Source organism: Acipenser ruthenus, chromosome 7 (assembly GCF_902713425.1).
Source record: "Acipenser ruthenus chromosome 7, fAciRut3.2 maternal haplotype, whole genome shotgun sequence".
NCBI lineage: Eukaryota > Metazoa > Chordata > Actinopteri > Acipenseriformes > Acipenseridae > Acipenser > Acipenser ruthenus.
This window is the reverse complement of record NC_081195.1, coordinates 1,258,838-1,266,306: the sequence shown is the minus strand read 5'-3', so window position 1 is coordinate 1,266,306 and position 7,469 is coordinate 1,258,838.

Sequence of the window (7,469 nt, the reverse complement as noted above, 5' to 3'; positions counted from 1 at the left end):
ATCTGCAATTTAAAATACGCCTGTGCCAGTTAATGGACTATGCAAGGTTGTCTCATGTGGATCTTTTCCAGCTAAAGTAACCCCTAAGTAACTAAAATTGTAATTTCAAAATAGGATGTTACTATTTTTATTATTTGTTTATTTAGCAGACGCCTTTATCCAAGGCGACTTACAAAGACTAGGGTGTGTGAACTATGCATCAGCTGCAGAGTCACTTACAATTACGTCTCACCCGAAAGACGGAGCACAAGGAGGTTAAGTGACTTGCTCAGGGTCACACAATGAGTTGGGATTTGAACAGGGGACCTCCTGGTTACAAGCCCTTTCCTTTAACCACTTGACCACACAGCCTCCTTATCCATTTAACCCACCAATGTGTGCATGTGTTCTTATCCCCATAGCCATTATGTAAAATCACTTGGCACATGACAAGCTTCCCTATCAAACTGTTCCCTCACTCCCAATGGGGGGGTGGGGGGCAGCTCAAATACATGCTTTGTTCTTTGTCCTGTGCTACAGCCTGGACTGGGCAAGTGTGTAGGGTGACCAACTAGCAGCAAGAAAGGATCCAACAGCAGTTTGATCGAATGGAAACCTTGTCGTGTCAAACCTCTCAAGTGGCCGAAGTGGCATGGGAATGGATTCGAAGTTCAGCCCCACAGGAAAAATGTGAAGGTGCACATGTGCTTGCTTTTTCAGAGCAGGCATGCTTGTTTTTAAAAGCAGTGGCAGGTCAATCCCAGGGCTCCATCTGCACATTCTTTCCACTGCCAGACTATGTGAGAAGAAACTTACTTAAGAAAACCCTCATGGAGTCCGTTCACACAGTAAATATACACGTCAGGGAATACAATTAACAATTTATTTCCAAATATCTACGATGTGAAGTCCAAGCTGCAGCGTGGCAAGGGCTGAAAGCAACATTAAATGGAACCCAAGTCAAAGAAAGGTCATTCTATTCAAAGCACCTCAGCACGATCCCTGATGGAGAATCCCATTATGATGCAAGTGTTTCAACCACTTTAGGAAAGGTTGTATTTGGTTTTTCAGAGTGTTGTTCAGGTGTCCGAGCTTCAGCTTGACAACACGATTATCCTTTACTGGCCGTTCGTGCTTTTACCAGTTTAAATGTTATCATCTGGGTCTTAAAATTCAGACCTAAATTAAAATCTGCTTTTTTGTGGCCATGCGTGAGAGGCACTATATATGTTGTTCACTACCCCAGTCAGTGTAATATTCATATTACATCTGTAAAAAAAAAAAAAAATATTTAAAATAGCATGCATTATGATGTAACAAAATAAATACTTGTTATTTATTAGCCCTTTATAGGAATTAACTTTTTCACAGATTATTCTTTGTGCCTCAGAAATATTTATAACAAAAACAACTTTATGTTTTTCACATAAATGATAAATCAACCTCACTTCTTACATTCATACATATTGGTGCTTTGTAGAAACAGTAATGTGCATCAGATTCTTGCCACTGTTTTGCCAAGCTGCAGTGCTGCATTATAGCCTGGGGAACACTATGCCTCATGGGATTGAAAGCTGCTGTATTAAATGAGGGTGCACAGTGCTGCTGTAAATCGTGCTGTGTATACACAGCAATGTAAGGGGCTTTGCATTGCAAAGACCTGCGATTTATATTCATCAGAGTAACCCCCTATGATGAACAAGGACAGAAAATCAAAGTCCTGGCATGCATACTTCAAAATATATCATTCTGGGGTACATGTGGAAGCACTTCCCTGCCAATGAGAGATTACATTTTATTAGATTTACCTTTTTTTAAAAAAACATTTATTAATCATTAAATACTGGATTGAGTCAGGATAAAGTCGTCCTCCAGGCAAGAATATGTTCTGATGTCTTTCAATATTTCATATGGTAATAAAGAAATGACAATCTCTCTATACACTTTACTTCATTTTTACAGTGTTTTTTTTTTTTATTATTCCTAAACCACTTTCTTCAAAAATCATCATCAAAATGATATATATATATATATATATATTAAAAAAAAAAAAAGGTAAAAGCATTCAGCTGCCTCAAAGCATATCATTCCAATTCAAAGTCAATGTTCCTGTAAATTATTCTCTAAAGGCAGATTTGTCAATTTCATTGTCATTGTAGGCTGTATTTCACCACAGAATGCATGGAATTAAGTGCTATATATTGTACATGTCTAATGACAAGAGAGTAACTACCAGGATGTCGCATCATTCTAACTATTTTCTTTGAATTGTGTATCATGTAACTTTTATTATAACCACTGTGGTAAACTTCAGACTGTCTGGTACAGCATGAAAAATGCCATTGCGATCCCCTTAAATTTGTTTTAGAATTTCTTGGCTGCAACAGAGGTTGAACTAAGCTGTCTTTTTAACCCTGCTGCTGCAGGTCCTGACAGCGACCCACGACATTGCTGTAAAAAGGTATTTTTGGCTGTGTCAGACCAGCTGGCAGTATCGAGGGAACTTAAAATGACCTTCGGAGAATGTGCACTGTGCTGTCAACAACTGTCTGCTTTCTGATCGAAGCAAGACGAGCTGAACAAAGAGAGGACGTGTAGTGTTCTTTTCAGGTACGCTGTAAAAAACTGGTATGCAGCGCACTGCGCTCGCCTAAACAACTTCCGCTAAGAAAGCAGGGAAGCTTTTACATATTTTTAAATTGAATTTATCATATTTTCCAGTCTTTTACATCGTTGCTAATGTAATTTATCATATTTTTCCACCATTAAGAAAACAGTATGCAAATATTTATCATATACAATACGTTGGGTCTTGTACATTTTTCTTACGCGTGCAACTTTGCGGTGGACTTCTTGTTTTGTCTCGTTTGTCGTGAATTGTTTTTTCTTTTTAGAAAAATTGATTGTCTGTTTCCAGTTTAAGTTTGCAAAAGAATTATGTATAATTAATTGTAAATGCACCTCTGTTTGATAAAAGGAAAACACCCATCAGATTGCAACTGATTGCATCTGTACCAAAATCTGACAGCGTACCACTTTCAATGTGACATTGTATCTCTTTCTGATGTTACACTGATAAAGTTTTGGTGAGTGTACCACATTCTGACGATGTAACACTACACCAGTAATCAACAAAGAAGTAACAGTAAGACTGATCAAACAAAACATGTCAACTCAATCTGCATTTGATCATAGCCCATACTGTCTATGAAGAAACAGCCTGGTGTACCTCAGTTAGTAGCTGTTTTAGAAATTGCAGCTGTTGCATTGCTACGTTCTCAGGCACACACGCATTCCTATTGTAATGCAGTTCTTGGGAGTGGTGCATTATAACAAACGGATTTAATGCAGCTGGGAGGACATCCCTGTGGTGTTTAAAAGGACAAAGTTACAGAGTTTAAGATATATTTGCTATCACTGACACAGAACAACACTGTAGCCTTTTTTGTTTGTGTTTTTTTTTTTATTTTATTATTCCAAGCAAATCCTTTAACTTACCTGTCAGAGTTGTTGCTGGTTTTGTAAATCCTAATTGTATTTTTTTTTCTTTCTAAAAACAAAATGCCAAAAAGATTGCACAACCTAATTCCCTCTATAATTTTTACTAAAAATATACATCCTTAAGTTATGACAATTGGATGAGCTATTTAAAGATATTTAGATCAAAACCATGCGACATGAACGCCATTCTGGAGAAATTGCCACAAGCCTACAATCTGAATTAGAGGTTAAGCAAGTTCCCAGGAAATGCGTTACACCTGCATTGTTGAAAGTTTATGAAAGAAATATTTTACATTGCAGTAGAGGAGCATGAACATGCATGCAAAAAATACTTCCATGATTTGTAACCGAAACAATAAAGATGCAAGGATTAAGTAGTGTCTACCCAATGCTCCCATATTGTAATATGTTTGAGTATTTTGTTTCACAATAAGCATGCCCTCTAATCTGATGACGGATGTGGAAATGTATCTTTAATTAGACTGATGTAGACTCCAAAATCCCTGGAGCAAACAAGGACAAGCAGATTGCTTTGAGGAGATAGTGTGGTCATCATGTTACAGGTTCTTTCATTATATTTCATGTACACAGTTGAATACCATTCTGTATTGCTCTGGATTCAACTCCCAGGGGTACCAACAGGAAGGAAAATATGCTTGCATTGATGCCCAAGTCAAAATACCACTGAGTCAATGAAATGAGATAATCCCGATAATCGCCTTGAAAGACATCCTAGAGTTCCTTTAGTGAGAAACGAGAAAAAAAGCAAGTCAAATATTTCAACCAAAATGAGGGGACTTGGCAGATTAGAATGTGTCTACATTAACAAGATTGGTTTGCTTCCAGAAGCCTTATAAAATGACAAACCAAAAGAGATTTTAAATATCGTGGAGAATGTCTAGCATAGTTGGTCATTATAAAAGCAGCACAGAATTTTAAATGTCGAATTCAATTCAATCACATTGATCGTGTGTATCGCTCTCCTGCCTGTACTTCACAGTACAGTAGGACCCTAGTATGCTTATTTTGATAGAAGCTGTTCATGCTCCAGATGTGTACGAGATCAACTGCAGAGAAAACAAGCTACCTATTCATTCACAAGATTTCCATTACACGAGAGTAGATGTTAAAACTTCATGCTGATTTGAACTCGGCTCTCGCCAAGATAAGCACCAACTAAGACGTAGCTTTACAGTAAACTAATGTGATCCATATGCGTCTCCATCCATTTACGTTTCCTTCCATATGATGATGTAGATATCCTTCTGTCTGGTGTTAATGGCTGAAGTGTAATGCTGGCTCCAGGGATCAGCTTATTTTGCCTCCCTGGCGCATCAGCACACACAACGGCTGCGATGCTGGCTCCGGGGATCAACCAAAGTGCGGCCTCCCCAGCGCATCAGCATGACAACCGTCTGGATTGAGCTAAGTAGGGTACATCTCTGGGGTTTTCAAGTGGGCACCTTCCATCCTCAGTGTTTCGTCGACTAGCCCATGACACCTCAAGAGGGCTCGACGGTGATTCTGGCGTCCCAGCATCACCCCCCTCCGTCCCCCACTCAACTCAGCCCAGCTTACTTACCTGTCCCCAGCCAGAATTTTTCCGTCTCAACCACAGCCAGTTGCTGCTCCTCTCTGCTGCTTCAGATAAGTTCTTCACTGTGCGACGCAACTCTTGGCCACTGAATCCGACGTCTCTGAGAAACCGGGTTGTAGAGTGTGCCACAAATCCTCGACAACCCACTTCCACTGGGTAAACCCGAACTCTCCATCCTCGCTGTTCCGCTTCCCTGAAGCACAATAATGTTGAATAAGAGTATGAATTACGTTACATACAGTGCAATTTGTTCTGTTAACCTCAAACACCCTAGAGTCTGGCTATTTTGCCCTGGCTTTTTCAACCATGAAAAGGAACTGGCTTAAAATAAACTGAAGCCTTTTTTAAGTATTATTTTGACAAAAACTACAAAGTGTGGGTGGAGGCCATGGCAGCAAACTTGTCGTGTTGCGATTAATCCCCGTGCGAGAGCACACAGAGGTAGCTGGGCAGCGATACAGAAGCAAGAGAAACACAAAACTGGAACAAAAAAGAAAGTGTTTAAAGAGATGGATGAGAGAGACATGCGTCATTAACAGGTTAGCTACACAAACAGAGTAAACAGACAGAAGAAGACTCATTAATATGGGACTCTACAAACAACGTGGTTTCAATGAAAACTGCATCCGGAGGATGGAACGAGTTGATAAAGCTGAAGCCGTGCGAGACCCATCACCCTTGGGAAAGGCTGCAGCTTGTATTTGTCTGTGGGAGAGTATTTTACTAACCAGTTCCACACGAGGAGTCAAAGCATTGGGCAGCAGTGTGGCTTTTATCTGAGCTACAAGCAGCAGGATACAAAAACCAGAACAAACAAACTGCCAGGTTTCTATGACTATCTAGATGTTATGAAGATGTTTGTCTTCCGAAGCATGATAAACAGTATGTTAGCTTCTCTTTAAAACCCAAAGAAGTGCATCAAAGGTATAATGTTGAGATAGAGAGAGAGATTTGTAGAAACAGTTTCACGGTTTTATTAACTTCAGAAACATTCAATTGGTTCAACAATATAGGTTCCTTGTTATTAAAAAATCATCTCCATTCTGGAGATTTTAGGGCATCAGGTGTGTGTATCGAGGACAGATAAGACCAATACATTTGAGTTAAAACAGTTAGGATTTGGTAACAGCTAGCTGACAAATACACTGTCATTTTAAAAGACAAGTCTCGCTTTCTTCTCTAAGCACTTTTAATCAGATTCAGTTTATTTCTCACGTTCTTCAGCTACAAATGCAAAGTACAGGAAACTGTCCCATGCCATTATCAAATAAAAAGCCATTAATATTACACTGGGACTCAAACGGATCCACAAAAAAAACAAGCAAACCAATGATTTTGTGCGAGTACTGTAGCAATAACAAAGGATGAACACCTTCCAGAGTGAGTTCCGTAGAGGAACTCAATGAGGAGAAACTAAATGAAAGAATCTGCTAAGTGCTATGTGAAGGTCACAGGCAATCAGAGGGATGAGTGAAACCTTCTCTTCACTGATGGAGGTGCATGCTCTGATCAACACTCGCTATAGGAGAGCCATGTGTGCTCAGAACGGTTTCTTTTATAACAGGGCAGTGGCACCATGTTTTTCAGGATCAATAATAAAGCTGCTCTTTTTAACACCCTTTGCAAACATTTCTAAAGAATAGCACAGATGAGAAAATAAATGAGTATTGCTGCATTGGTCATAGAATGTCTGTCTGACTTAACAGTGTAATTGTACCATGTTACATTTCCTATCTATGTATCTATTTATAATGCAAGGTTTTGGCAGGCCGCCATTATAGAATAAGAGAGTATTTTATATGGGTAGACACTAGACAGACACAGATTAATGAGATCTTCAGATTTCCATTACACGAGAGTAGATGTTAAAACTTCATGCTGAAAGTATGAATAATGAAACCCAATACCACTATGTTGTTTACCTTCCCTATTTATTATTATTATTATTATTATTATTATTATTTATTTCTTAGCAGACGCCCTTATCCAGGGCGACTTACAATCGTAAGCAAATACATTTCAAGTGTTACAATACAAGTAATACAATAAGAGCAAGAAATACAATAACTTTTGTTCAAGCAAAGTACAAGTGTGACAAACCACAATTCAATAATGCAGCAGATAATAGTGATAGTTACATCAGGATATGATTAAATACAAAATACTACAGGTTACACACTGGGCAGATTACAGTATTCTGAAGTACAGGATTAAATGCAGTGAAATAGGGGGCAGATAAGAACAAAATAAAGCACATTTAAATGAAGGGTGATAGTGTCCCAGGATACAAACAGAGGAGTTCTACAGGTGCTGTTTGAAAAGGTGAGTCTTAAGGAGGCGCCGGAATGTGGTCAGGGACTGGGCAGTCCTGACATCTGTAGGAAGGTCATTC